At 46.5% G+C, this 15,059-nt stretch overlaps 1 long non-coding RNA gene across 2 annotated transcripts in view; it reads right to left on the bottom strand.

The window, feature by feature from the left end:
* LOC132207906 (uncharacterized) overlaps positions 1-15,059 on the bottom strand; it is a 240,275-nt gene that overhangs the window by 96,419 nt on the left and 128,797 nt on the right. For both annotated transcript variants that reach the window (XR_009443982.1, XR_009443983.1), the window contains 3 exons: positions 10,352-10,513; positions 3,148-3,207; positions 1,471-1,635 (listed from right to left, as the gene is read on the bottom strand). This is a non-coding gene — a long non-coding RNA (uncharacterized LOC132207906). The remainder of the gene's footprint in view (positions 1-1,470; positions 1,636-3,147; positions 3,208-10,351; positions 10,514-15,059) is intronic.

Raw genomic sequence — 15,059 nt, 5'->3', positions numbered from 1 at the left:
TGCCGGCCAATGAGTTCTTTGATCTCTCAACTGCTATTTGGGGGCCGTAGAAAACCCCCAGTGAGGTGACTGCTGCCTTGCTGTTCCGAACTTCCACCCATACTGACTCAGTCGACAAACCTTCCTTGGCAACCTCAGCCCATACCACCTCGGTAGACGAGTCCTCAAAGGTTCTTTCAGCCGCCGTTATACTGTCCTTGACCAACAAAGCCACACCTCCCCCTCTTTTACCACCTTCCCAGACCTTAATCAAAGATCTAAACCCTGGAACCTGCAACATCCATTCCTGACTCTGCTCTATCCATGTCTCCGAAATGGCCACAACATCGAAGTCCCAGGTACCTATCCAAGCTGCAACCTCACCTAACTTATTCCGGATACTCCCGGCATTAAAGTCATCACACTTCAATCCAGCTTGCTGTCTGCCAGCACACTCCTGTGACAGTGAGGTCCTGACCATGTCCTCCCTACGCTCATCCTCCTGTGTACTAGGACTACACCTCAGTTTCCCATCCCCATTCTGAGCTCGTTTAAATCCACCCGAATGGCACTAGCCAATTTCCCACCCAGGATATTTGTGCCCCTCTGGTTCAAGTGGAGACCGTCCTGTTTGTCCAGGTCCCACCTTCCCCAGAATGAGCCCCAATTGTCCATGTACCTGAAGCCCTCCCACCTGCACCATCCCTGCAGCCACGTCTTCAGCTGAAATCTCTCCCTGTTCTTTGCCTCGCTATCACGTGGTACGGGTGACAAACAGAGATGGCCACGCTCTTTGTTCCAGCTCTCAGCTTCCACCCTAGCTCCCTCAAATCCTGCCTGGCATCCCTATCCCTCTTTCTACCTACGTCGCTGGTGCCTACGTGGACCACGACTTGGGGCTGGTCACCCTCTCCCCTCAGGACCCTAAACACACCATCCGAGACATCACGGACCCTGGCTCCTGGTCGGCAACACACCAATCGTCAGTCTCTTTCGTTCCTGGCAAATCTTCTATCAGTCCCTCCAACTATTGAGTCCCCAATGACTATCACTCTCTTCCTATCCCCGCTTCCCTTCTGTGCAAGAGGGACAGACTCTGTGCCAGAGACCTGCACCCTACTGCATGCCCCTGCTAAGTCGTCCCCCGGAACAGTATCCAAAACGGTATACTTGTTTTTCAGGGGAGCGACCGCAGGGGATTTCAGGGGAACGACCACAGGGGAAGGTTGGTCGAGCTACACCGGGTAAACGTACATTTTTGGCTGAAGAAACATGTGTTTCAATGTGAGCTAATGGAAGAAGCCATGGAGTCAAAGCTAAACATTTCGACAGTAAGACAACCATTCTTAAAAGCAGAAGACAGCATGAAAAAGAAATCAACGGCTTTAATATCCACTTAAAATTTGTGGAATATCAGATGGAATTTTCTTATTGACTCCATTGTGCAATCATATCGATCTAAAAATGTTAACTGCATTAATTAATACTAACCAGAAACGGACTTTGTAGTAAATGGTTTGACTATTTTCTGTATCTGGAACATCCCTTTTCCTTCTCCAACGAAGGTCGTACCAACCTATGGTACCAAACTCTGAGTCAAACGGACGGGACTCGTAATCTTTAAGTTCCTCATCAAAACAGTCTAATTGTATGGTTCTGTGCAATAAAAGAGAAAGAATAAACATGTTTCCAACAATTTTGCTGATGTTTATGAACAGAATGCACAAATTCAACAAGTTTGAGCTGGCATGTCTGCTTCCTCCAGCCTGTTTAAACTGTTCCATTCAATGTGAAATTTGTCATAAGTTTTAGCACACAGGTCTACTTGATCTGTGCCACCACCTTCTATTAGTCATACATGCTTTCCCCACCTTCCTGTAATACATTCCTTGAAGTGTTCAATGAGATTTTGATTTTAAATCTTATCGTCATATTCTTTTGATTCTCAAGCATCAATGTAACTGATGTCGCCACCATTCCATGCAGTGCATAGCACGTCAAACAGGAGTCTTCCTCTTGCCATGAGCACTGAGGGAGTACGGGATCATAACTGTCTCATAGTTCAGAACGAAATTCTACATATAGGGCTATGTAGAGTCATGCAGTTAATTTTATTTGACATGCTATTTCTTTTCTTCACAAATATGCTGGATTTAAAGTGATCTTCACCCTCATTTAAAATGAATCCAATATCCAACCATGTGTAAAACAAGCAGATCCAAATTTTAATTGGAGTTTAGTGTTTCACAAATATATTACTTTCTTAAAAATTCTATTTGAGTCAACATTATCATTTCATTCCCTGACAGCGGGTGAACTTACTTTTAAACTCCAATTTTCCTTCGGTATTAACGGAGAGGTGAGCCTTTTTGCAAGCACCGAAAGGCTGCACCAGTTTATGCTAAAACTTACGGAACTGTAAGTTTCACAAATATGTTCCTATTAAACACTAATTCCTCTTGAAGCAGTATGAAGCTAAATTCATTCAACTGGACAGCAAAAATGGTCAAGATTTTAAAAGCAAGCAACTATTTTGAAGTCACTCTTTGAACTAAATTCCATCTTGGTGTGTGAGAGTCCATAGGTTCCTCACTCTCAAAGAACCATTCAAACTGTCATGCAATTACTGAAACACACAGACAAAAAACATGAATGTTAACAGTCACTAAGATTTTGAGAGTGATTTGGAATTCATATTCAATACCCGCTGGGGGAAATCTGTTCCAATCTGGATAGTACTCACTTATCACCATCCCACCTACCTTCCCCAGCACCTCCTCCCCCTCCACACTGTTTGTTTCTGAGCTGCCTTCCACCCTCCATTTCTGAGGAAGGGTCCTGACCCAAAACCTCACCTTTCTTGAGCCTCTGATGCTGCCTGCCCTGCTGTGTTCCTCCAGCTCCACAATGTGTTATCTCAGACACCAACATTGGCAGTTCTTACTATCTGGATAACTCATTCTCACCTTGTAACAAGTGATTTATACTCATTATCTTTTCAGATTACGCATGTACATGTATATACTTAAATATACATATTGCACTTTTATGCCTGAACCACTAACCTAGAGGATATTTTAAAATAGTCTCTTCGTATCTGCATGAAAGAGAAATCATCAAGGTCATAACTTTCATTTTAGGAATAACTCGAACATTCAAAGTACTCACAGTCAGTGTCCCATTTACTTGACCAGTCAACTTGATGTGAATCTTTCTTCCAAGCGGAAGCTATAACAACAATTATATTTGAGAATCAAACTCTTCATTGCATCACCAATATTTCCTTGTCTGTTTGAAACATAAGATAATGAAATAATCATGGACAGATTGGCCAACAGTGTAATTTAATGCGTGTTACAACCATTGAAGTGATCTTTAAAAAGCTGTTGTCACACAACACACCACTTTTTGAGATGCAGTGATGAACATACTTCCTGAGACGTAAATAATATATGCCGAATTAATTCCAAAGAATACATTTACAATTAAAAAGAAGCGAAAAATCTCTTTACATTGTGATGCTTGTCAGATTGCTATTCGTCAATGGAAATCGTTCAGAACAGTTATTTATTCCCAGATGAAAAGGAAGTGTATACATTTCATTTTCAAATCTTATCCAAGAGAGAAAAAAAAACGCCTTCATGAATGCATTGTCAAACAAGAAAACTCAGAAAAAAAGTCATTTGGCCCATTGAATTTCCTCCATCATTCGCTGAGATCATGGTTGATCTCATGACATTTATCACGACACAACATTTCCACCAAACCCACCTTACAGCTAATACATTCCGATCCAAGTCACATCATGGTAAATCTCTGTTTCTGTGCCATGCCTTGTCTTTCTAAATATTTTTTCAGTCATCTACAAATTTAGCCACAGCACATGCACCTCTTTCCTCCAAGTCATTAATAAGCAAGCACAAGAGCTGTGGTTCCTTCAGCGCGACCTCATTTCTTACTGACAAGCCAACCCTGGCATCTCTGTCCATTTGTATCGGAGATAATGGGAACTGCAGATGCTTCAGAATCCAAGATAACAAAGTGTGGAGCTGGATGAACACAGCAGGACGAACACACAGAAGTAGAAGGGTCTCGGCACAAAACGTCAGCTTTTACGCTCCTGAGATGCTTCTTGGCCTGTTGTGCTCATCCAGCTCCACGCTTTGTTATCTCTGTCCACTTGCCTGTTCTTTCTATCGGACATGAATCATTGGATATTTCGTTCCCAACACTTATCCCCTAACAACCACCTCTCTGTGATACCCAGAGTGATGTATCTGTCAATTTCAATCTGCTCCACAAACTCATTCACTTTGTTTCATACACTCCCTGCAATTCAATACAAGATCTTCAGTCTGGCATTTACAGCCACCCTTCTTATCTGCTGCAGCTGAAGTGAGATTCCTGACCATTTCGATACTTTTTGTCCTATTACTTGCTCTGGAAACTTTGCTGAGCACTTACCAGCTTCTAACTCTTTCCACAATTTTCCATGCAACTGAGTTCACCCGCTCCACACTTTTTATTTTAACGCCCTACCCCAAGACCGAGCTCTGTATTTTGCCAGGATACTTGTCCCAAAATGATTCTCGTCGAGCCTATAACAACAGAACGACTCCCTCCTTCCCCATACCGATGCCAATGTCCCATGAATTCAAACACATTTCTGCCATGCCACCATTTGAACAATGCATTTGCATCTATAATGATGCTCACACCGTGCCAAATTGCTCAGATAATAATCCAGAGATTATTACCATTCTGGTTCTGCTTTCTCATTCAGCACCTCAGTGCTCATAATCCCTCAGCAGAACCTCTTTCCTCTTTCTTCCATATCAATGGTACCTGTGTGGACCACAAAAGCTGGATTTCTACTCCTCCCACTTCAAGTTCCTTTGTAGCCGAGATGGAATATCCTGAACCTGGGCACCAGGCAGGCAACACTACTTTCGAGACTCTCGATCCTAGTCACAACGAACAGTGTTCATTCCCCAAACTACACTACCTCTGATTATAACTACATTTCACTTTTTATCCCCTCCTGAATGTCCCCCCTGTACCACAGTGCTACAGTCAGTTTACTCATCTTCCCTATACCCTGCACTCTCATCCACACAGGAAGAAAGAATCTCAAACCTGTTAGATAAGATCAAAGGCCAAGGTTCCTTCTGCACTACATCCTGGATCCTTCCACCTGCCCTGTTCTTTGTCACACTCTCACGTCTCTGGCCACTGACCGAGTTTCAGCTAGTTAATCTAAGGTGTGTGACTGCCTCCTGAAGCACAGCATTCCCTGGTAACTCTGCCCCACATGATTTGTTGATTGGTCGAAACTGAGATTCCAGTTCATCAACCCTGAGCTGGAGTATGGGGTCTGACCACTCCCCCGTCATGTAGGAATAAATCATCATCTGGCCTGGCATCTCCATTTCAATTACTTGGATCTTAATTTGATTTGAAAACATTCTGGTCTTTTAGTTTGTAGCCTGTAAATATTTCTCCGATTGACTTTCAATCTGAAAGCTACCGATAATAGATTCTGAAACCAGTAGCGATCACCAACCAATGAACCTGGTTCACCCTCTCGGTCCCTGATTCTGGCTTCAATTCACCCTGTCTCAACAAAAACTGCTTACGAACTATCAGGCAAAAAAAAGCAAGCAAATGGCACCTCTTACCCTCTGCGCTGACTTGCCACATTGCCACCAAGTTCCCCAAAATATATATTCATTTGGTGCATTTCACTCGAGATGTGATCTCTCCTTCCAGAACATGCAAAGCATACTGAACCATCGCAATATACTACCTTCAAAACCTCAGCTCTCAGCTTATTACTTTTGAGTACATTCTCAAATGCTTTCTCCAAGTCCAAACACAACACATTTACTGGTTTTCCTCTATTAATTCTCCTTCCAAAACTTCCTCCAAAAACCAAAACAAATTAGCCAGACATAATTTCTCTTTCAGCAGGCTGTGGTGATTCTGTTTGATTAGATTCTGATTTCCCAAATGTCCTGCTATTATTTTCTTCACAGTTGATCACCACATATTTCCAACAATAGATGTTCGGCTGGTTCGGTTGTAGTTATCTTCTTTTTGCCTCTCTCCTTTTTAAATAGGAATGTCACATCAGCATTTTTCCAGCCCTCAGAAGCTACTCTCGAATCTAAAACTTTTTGGGAAATTACAATCAATGCATACACCGATTCTGAAGCTCATTGTTCAGAATCTTAGAAAGTAAACCATCACGGCAAAGAGTCTAATCTGCTTTCACTCATTAGATTGTCTACTACAACTTCTCTCATGGTAGTGATGGTGTGGTAGTGATGTGTTTAATTCCTCCCTGTATTCTGTAGTAATAAGGGGATCCTTGAAGTATCTTCCACTGTAAAGGCTACCCTTTTCTCATTGTCGTTGTTCCTTGATTTAAAAATTAACCTGGCCATCTCGGCCGAGCATATAATTAATGGCATTACCTCTAAAACCTTCTCTGCTAAAGTGTTGAATAGATTGCTACAACCTGAAAGAAGTAATTCTTCCCCTAAATTAATGGGCAACCAATTTGAAAATGTGGCCTCTGGTCGTAAAATCTTTCACAATATTAAGGGAGTGCTGCACTGTCACTGGAGGCCCCAAACCCCACCTCTTCCTCCGGTACATTGATGACTGTATCGGTGCCGCCTCTTGCTCCCCAGAGGAGCTCAAACAGTTCATCCACTTCACCAACACCTTCCACCCCAACCTTCAGTTCACCTGGGCCATCTCCAGCACATCCCTCACCTTCCTGGACCTCTCAGTCTCCATTTCAGGCAACCAGCTTGTAACTGATGTCCATTTCAAGCCCACCGACTCCCACAGCTACCCAGAATACACCTCCTCCCACCCACCATCCTGCAAAAATTCCATCCCCTATTCCCAATTCCTCCGCCTCCGCCGCTTCTGCTCCCACGATAAGACATTCCACTCCCGCACATCCCAGATGTCCAAGTTCTTCAAGGACCGCAACTTGCCCCCCACAGTGATCAAGAACGCCCTTGACCGCATCTCCCATATTTCCCGCAACACATCCCTCACACCCCACCCCCACCACAACCGCCCCAAGAGGATCCCCCTCGTTCTCACACACCACCCCACCAACCTCCGGATACAACGCATCATCCTCTGACACTTCCGCCATCTACAATCCGACCTCACCACCCAAGACATTTTTCCATCCCCACCCCTGTCTGCTTTCCGGAGAGACCACACTCTCCGTGACTCCCTTGTTCGCTCCACACTGCCCTCCAACCCCACCACACCCGACACTTTCCCCTGCAACCGCAGGAAATGCTACACTTGCCCCCACACCACCTCCCTCACCCCTATCCCAGGCCCCAAGATGACATTCCACATTAAGCAGAGGTTCATCTGCACATCTGCCAATGTGGTATACTGCATCCACTGTACCCGGTGTGGTTTCCTCAACATTGGGGAAACCAAGCGGAGGCTTGGGGACCGCTTTGCAGAACACCTCCGCTCAGTTCGCAACAAACAACTGCACCTCCCAGTCGCAAACCATTTCCACTCCCCCTCCCATTCTTTAGATGACATGGCCATCATGGGCCTCCTGCAGTGCCACAATGATGCCACCCCAAGGTTGCAGGAACAGCAACTCATATTCCGCCTGGGAACCCTGCAGCATAATGGTATCAACGTGGACTTCACCAGTTTCAAAATCTCTCCCACCACATCCCTAAACCAGCCCAATTCGTCCCCTCCCCCCACTGCACCACACAACCAGCCCAGCTCTTCCCCTTCACCCACTGCATCCCAAAACCAGTCCAACCTGTCTCTGCCTCCCTAATCTGTTCTTCCTCTCACCCATCCCTTCTCCCACCCCTAGCGACACCCCCATCTACCTACTAACCTCATCCCACCTCCTTGACCTGTCCGTCTTCCCTGGACTGACCTATCCCCTCCCTACCTCCCCACCTATACTCTCTCCACCTATCTTCTTTTCTCTCCATCTTCAGTCCGCCTCCCCCTCTCCCTATTTATTCCAGAACCCTCACCCCATCCCCCTCTCTGATGAAGGGTCTAGGCCCGAAACGTCAGCTTTTGTGCTCCTGAGATGCTGCTTGGCCTGCTGTGTTCATCCAGCCTCACATTTTGTCATCTTGGATTCTCCAGCATCTGCAGTTCCCATTATCTATGATGATTCTGTTTGATTAGATTCTGATTTTCCAAATGCCCTGCTATTATTTCCTTCATAGTTGATTGCCACATATTTCCAACAATTGATGTTACGTTGTTTCGGTTGTAGTTATCTTCTTTTTGCCTCTCTCCTTTTTAAATAGGTATGTCACATCGGCAGTTTTCCAGCCCTCAGATGCTTCTCTGGAATCTAAACCTTTTTGGGAAATTACAATCAACGCAGACACCGACTCTGAAGCTCATTGTTGAGAATCTTAGAAAGTCAACCATCACGGCAAAGAGTCTAATCTGCTTTCACTCCATTAGATTGTCTACTGCTACTTCTCTAATGGTAGTGATGGAGTGGTAGTGATGTGTTTAATTCCTCCCTGTATTCTTTAGTAATAAGGGGATCCTTGAAGTATCTTCCACTGTAAAGGCTACCCCTTTCTCATTATCACTGATAATGGGAAGCTCAGATGCTGGAGAATCCAAGATAACAAAGTGTGAAGCTGGATGAACACAGCAGGCCAAGCAGCATCTCAGGAGCACAAAAGCTGACGTTTCAGGCCTCGACCCTTTTCTCATTATCATTGTTTCTTGATTTAAAAATTAACCTGGCCGTTACAGCCTAGCATATGATTAATGGCATTACCTCTAAAACCTTCTTGGCTAAAGTGTTCAATAGAGTGCTACAACCTGAAAGAAGTAATTCTTCCCTGAATTAATAGGCAACCAATTTGAAAATGTGGCCTCTGGTCGTAAAATCTTTCACAAATGGGAGTAATCTCTACGGATATACACTATCAAGCCTCTTTAGAATCTTACATGTTGAAAAAATAAGATTTTTTCAATCTTATAAACGCCAATGAACGTAGTCCCAGCCTGCCCAACTTTCCTAAGCATAGCAATCCCCTCCGCCATTTCCGAAATCAACCCAGTCAACATGAGGTGTATGGCATCCGCGGCATTCGCTCTGTGGCCGTACATGACTTGTCAGTTACCATCCTGCTGCTACGACTCTACTTCTATTTACGATGCAGTCCTCTGTCCATCCGAACAAACTACCCTTGAACACATGGGCTCTTTTCATTTGAGACACCTTATGAGCTGTACCTTATCAAATGCTTTGTTGAAATCTCAATGGACAACATCAACTGGTGGTCCTTCATCAGTAATGTTTGTTTCCTTCTCAAAGCACTGTAGCAAGTTTGTCAAGTATTATTTCCCCTTTATAAAAGGATGTTAACTCTGTAGGATGTTATAGCACACTAAGTACCCTGTTATTTCATCTTTCATTGCCGGCATGAACATCTACCCAGGTTGACCTAAATTGGCAATACTGGCTTGCTATTTTGTCGAAGTATCTTTGTAATAATGGTGTTATGTTCACAATCTTTCAATCCTCTGAGAATTTTCCACGATCTAAGGATTCTTGGAAGATTATCATCAGTGCCTCCATTGTATCTGTAGCTGCATTGTTCAACATGAGAGGATACAACGCATGATACCCCTTGGATATTTTCTCTACTGATTGGAGTCATGTTTGGAATTCTGTGCAGTGACATTCACTTTTAACAGTTTGCTAAATACTACCAGGAACAGAAATTGTCATCCAGCTGCAACTAAACTAAAGCTTTCAGCACAGAAGGAAGTCTTTCAATTCATTATGAACCTAATAACTCCTGTAAAGGGCAATACAATTTGCCTCAGTCCATAAATGTTCTTCCTCCAACATCCTGAGATGCATCATCTGTATTTCTTCAAATTTACCACAGATTCTGTTTCAATCATCCTTTCAGCAATACGCATGACAACAATTCGGCATTCTTAGTCCCCCTGTAGCCTCCGTTGCACACGTGCATTGTTAGATGATTATTTATTTGTGTGCCTGCTTTTTTGCTCGAATGGATAAAGGTAAATTTCTGTTCTTTTGTCATCAGAGCTATTGCCTCCTCACTCTCTTCTTCCTTGTTTTATCCTGTGCTGGAATATTTCATTTGTTGACATATCTGAATTATGTGGTTGAATGGATTGGGTTTTGTAACATTGCATTCCCCATAGACCACCTACCCATCCTGTTGCTTGTTCTAACAGTTATTATCTTGCAGAGTGGAAAATGCAGTTTGAAAGCAATGGAACATTATTGATGAACAAGTTGATGCATAAATTGCTGCGATCTTCCAAACTACAAACTCACCTTCAATTCTTTCTCGGTCAGAGCATTATGCCGGCGCAAATGAATCGTGTTCTCAATGGGACTTCCAAAACCATGGAATTGAATTTGCATGTTGATTTCTTCTTCCCTCTTCAGAAATGCAAAGTAGTATCGTGATGAAGCTTCCAAGGCGATGATTGTGTCCTTCAATGAACGGAAAAGTGACTCTTAGATTCATGGAAATATTTCACTACTTCTATAGACATGAAAGGCAAACATTCTCCCTACATATGACCCAGTCTCATTTTATCGTATCTTTCTGATTTTACATGCCACGGGATAATCATTGCAGTGTAACAGAAATGTTGATCATGGAAATTTATCACTGTTTTCATAAATAATGGCAAATTTTCAACATCTTGCAATTGTATGAAGGCTCAGTCTCATCACAACTCGCCTGCTGCGCAAAGACATTCTTGCACTGCTTTGAATGTTAGGGCTGAAACAAAACACAATCATGACACAAATGCATCAACACCCCACTTTCAACAGGATCTGATATCCTTGCCAGGCACTGGAGGGGTTGCGGAGACTGGTGAGTGGATAAAGTCGTTCCTCTGTTCAAGCAGGAAAACAGGGACTTTCCAGGAAACTACAGACTGGTGAGTGTCTCATGTCTCAAAGGTATGGGCTAATAAGGGACAGCCAGCATGGCATTATGCGGGGCAGGTTATGTCTTACCAAGTCAGTTGAAGTTTTCAAGGAGGTGACAAGGGTGATCAATTAGGGCAGAACAGTTGATAACATATACATGGATTTTACGAAGGTTTTCAACAAGGTCCCTCATGGTATGCTCATCCAGAAGATTAAGATCCATGAGATCCGTGGTGACTTGGCCTGCCCATATAAGGCAGACGGTAGCGGTGGAAGGCTAACAAAGAGAACACAGCAGGCCAGGCAGCATCAACAATGTCAGCTTTCCTGTTCCTCTGATGCAGCCTGACCTGCTGCGTTCCTCCAGCTCCACACTTGGTTATCTCTGATTCCAGCATCTACAGTTCTTGCCGTCTCAGTGGTGGAAAGCTGTTTTTCTGGCTGCAGCTCAGTGACGAGTGGTGTTCCGCATCGATGTGACTTCTGCTGTTTGTGATATATGTAAATGACTTGGTTGCAAATGTAGATGGGGGATTAGTAAGTTTGCAGATGATATAAGGACCAGTGGACTTGTGGACAGCATGGAAGGTTGTCAAAGGACACAGCAAGATACAGACCAATTGCAAACACGAGCGGAGAAATGGCCGATGGAATTTAATCTGGGCAGGCATGAGGTGTTGCATTTTAGGAGACCAAGTGTTCAGGAAAGGGATACACAGTTAATGGCAGGACCCCAAACAGCAGTGATGTCCAGAGGGATCTTGGGGTCCTAGACCATAACTCCCTGACAGTAGCCACACAAGTAGATAGGGTGGTCAAGAAGGCATATCGCATGCTTGCCTTTATTCATAGGGGAACTCAGTGCAAGAGTCAGGATGTCACATTGCAGCTTTACAAGACTTTGGTGAGACCACACAGAGTATTGCATTCAATTCTGGCCGCCACATTACACTAAGGACGTGCAGGCTTTGGACAGGGTGCAGAAGAGATTTACCAGCATGCTGACTGGAATAGAGGGTATGAACGAGAGGGAGAAGCTGGAAAAACTCTTCGTTTTCTCTGGAGCAGTAGAAGCTGAGGGCAGGCTTGATAGAAGTCTATAAAATTAGGAGATACATAAATACAGCTAACGGTCAGAAAATTTCTCCCCCGGAGTTGAAGTGTCCACTATTAGGGGGCATGCATTTAAGCTGAGAGGGGGGAAGTTCAAAAGAGATGTGAGGGGCAAATATTTCACACTGAGCATGTTAAAAGTGTGGAATACATTGCCCGGGGTGGTAGTGGATGCAGATACGATGAAAGCATTTAAAAGGGACTTTTAGTTAAGTGCGCGAATAGGTAAGGAATGGAGGACTATGGATCAAGGACAGGCAGAAGGGATTATTTCATTTGTTGTCATGTTTGGCCCAACATGGTGGGCCAAAGGGCACATTCCTGTTGCTGTCGTGTTCCAAGTTTTATGCTCACCTGTGTCATGATTGCAAAAAGTAGGACTGGGAAGAATTTTTGAGAAGCGTTTGTGAACATTATTTCATGTCAGGACAAATGGGATAAGGATTAGGTGACACAGCACAATCAGATCTTGGAGCCCATGATGAATCATAGGGACCTCACAAGCACCAATGATCAGAGGGATCTCAGGATCTTGATGTGCATGCCTGTTGATCCCCCAATGTAATGGACCAGGTCGTTGAAGTGGTTTGGAAGGCAGATTGGATACTTCTCTTTAGTAGACTTAATATTAAGTGGTAAAGTTTCAGAATAGGCAGGGTATGTACAACACTGTTGGGCCGAACCAACATTAAGTCAACGATGAGAAAATACAGTGAGACTTGGACAACGATCAGGCTTGGCCTGATAAAGGATAAGTTACATTTGCACCATACAAGTGCTAAGCAGCAATCAGCTCCAACAAGAGAGAATATGACCATATCAAAAAAATTCCATGTCCTTACCCTCACATCATCGTTACATTTATTTTTTTTTGATGTGCAAGTGCAATCCAAGCCATGCAAGGCTACGGGCCAGGTGTTGGAAATGAGGTCAGAACAATTCAGTGCTTGTTCTTGACTGTCACAGAATCTGTCAGCTTCTAATGTATTTCTCCTGTATTGTAGACTACTGAGGTGCTTGGCTATCCACTAAACCAAGGTTAACACTGATCTAAAACTAAACTGGGTCAGTTATATAATCAGCAGTAGCCAGGTCCATAGTACAAACCACCCTGCTGTGGGACAGAGTAAGGCAAATCCAAGTGAGCGAACGTGGTTGGAGACTCATTCGTTGGGGGCATAGATTCTGTTGCCACATTTGAGACACAAGGGCCGCGTGTTGCTTCCCTGGTGCCAAGGTCAAGGACATCTCTGAGTGGTTGCAACAAATTCTTAAAGGGGAGGGTGAGCAGCCAGAGGCCACGGGGCACGTTGGTACCAATGACATAGGCCGAAAGAGGGATGACATCCTGCGGACTATGTGCAAGGAGTTAGCAAAGAGGCTGAAAGGCAGGACCGAGAGGGTAATAATTTATGGGTTGCCATGAGTGCCACATGTTAGTGAGCTAAGTCATAGAAAGATAGGTGAGATGAATGCATGGTTAAGGAGCTGGCACAGGGGGCAGGGTTTCCGGTTCATGGATAATTGGGACCGTTTCTGAGCAAGGGGTGACCTGTCTAAGAGGGATGGGAGGCAAGACGCTATGAGCGGGTCAGGACGGAAGGAACAAGTGCCTGTGAGCAGGACAGGAAGGAGGGGCAAGTCGCTGTGAGCAGGTCAGGGCTGCGGGGGCAAGTCCCTGTCAGCGGGACAGGTCTGCGGGGGCCAGTCCCTGTCAGCGGGAGAGGGCTGCGGGGGTCAGTCCCTGTCAGCGGGAGAGGGCTGCGTGGGCCAGTACCACTGAGCGCGACAGGACTGCAGGGGGCAAATCGCTGTGAGCGGGTCAGGGATCGGGGGCCAGTCCCTCTGCGCGGGTCAGGACTGCAGGGGGCAAATCGCTGTGAGCAGGTCGGGGCTGCGGGGGCCAGCCGCTGTGAGTGGACAGGGCTACGGAGGCCAATCCCTGTGAGCGGGACAGGGCTGCGGGGGCCAGTCCCTGTGAGCGGGTCAGGGCTGCGGGGGGGCAGTCCCTGTGAGCGGGTCAGGGCTGTGGGGGCCAGTCCCTGCGAGCGGGTCAGGACTGCGGGGGCCAGAGCCTGTGAGCGGGTCAGGGCTGCGGGGGCCAGTAACTGTGAGGGGGTCAGGGGTGCGGGGGAAAATCGCTGTGACCGAGAGGGCTGCAGGGGACAGTCCCTGTGAGCAGGTAATGGCTGCGGGGGCCAGTGCCTGTGAGAGGGTCGGGGCTGCGGGGGCCAGTGCTTGTGAGCGGGTCAGGGCTGCGGGTCCAGACCGTCTGAGCGGGTCAGGGCTGCAGGGGGCCAGCCCCTGTGAGCGGGTCAGGGATGTGGGGGCGAGCCCCTGTGAGCGGGTCAGGGCTGCGAGGGCAAGTCCCTGTCAGCGGGACAGGACTGCGGGGTAAATCGCTGTGAGCGGATCAGGGCTGTGGGGGCCAGTCCCTGTGAGCGGGTCAGGACTGCAGGGGGACTGTCCCTGTCAGCGGGACAGGACTGCAGGGGGCAAATCGCTGTGAGCGGGTCAGGGCTGCAGGACCCAGTCCCTGTGTGCGGGTCAGGGCTGCGGGGGCCAGAGCCTGTGAGCGGGTCAGGGCTGCGGGGGGCCAGTCCCTGTGAGCGCGAAAGGACTGCAGGGGGCAAATCACTGCGAGCGGGACAGGGCTGCGGGGGCCAGTTCATGTGAGCGGGTCTGACTGCAGGGGGCCAGTCGCTGTGAGCGGGTCAGGGCTGCGGGGGCCAGTAACTGTGAGGGGGTCAGGGGTGCGGGAGAAAATCGCTGTGACCGGGAGAGGCCTGCGGGGGACAGTCCCTGTGAGCAGGTCATGGCTGCGGGGGCCAGTTCCTGTGAGCGGGTCAGGGCTGCGGGGGCCAGTGCCTGTGAGCGGGTCGGGGCTGCGATGGGCCAGTGCTTGTGAGCGGGTCAGGGCTGCGGGTCCAGTCCCTGTGAGCGGGTCAGGGCTGCAGGGGGCCTGCCCCTGTGAGCGGGTCAG

The sequence above is a fragment of the Stegostoma tigrinum genome, unplaced genomic scaffold, assembly GCF_030684315.1.
Source record: "Stegostoma tigrinum isolate sSteTig4 unplaced genomic scaffold, sSteTig4.hap1 scaffold_201, whole genome shotgun sequence".
Lineage (NCBI taxonomy): Eukaryota > Metazoa > Chordata > Chondrichthyes > Orectolobiformes > Stegostomatidae > Stegostoma > Stegostoma tigrinum.
The sequence above is the reverse complement of the archived record's forward strand: the minus strand, read 5'-3'. Positions and strand labels throughout refer to the sequence as shown.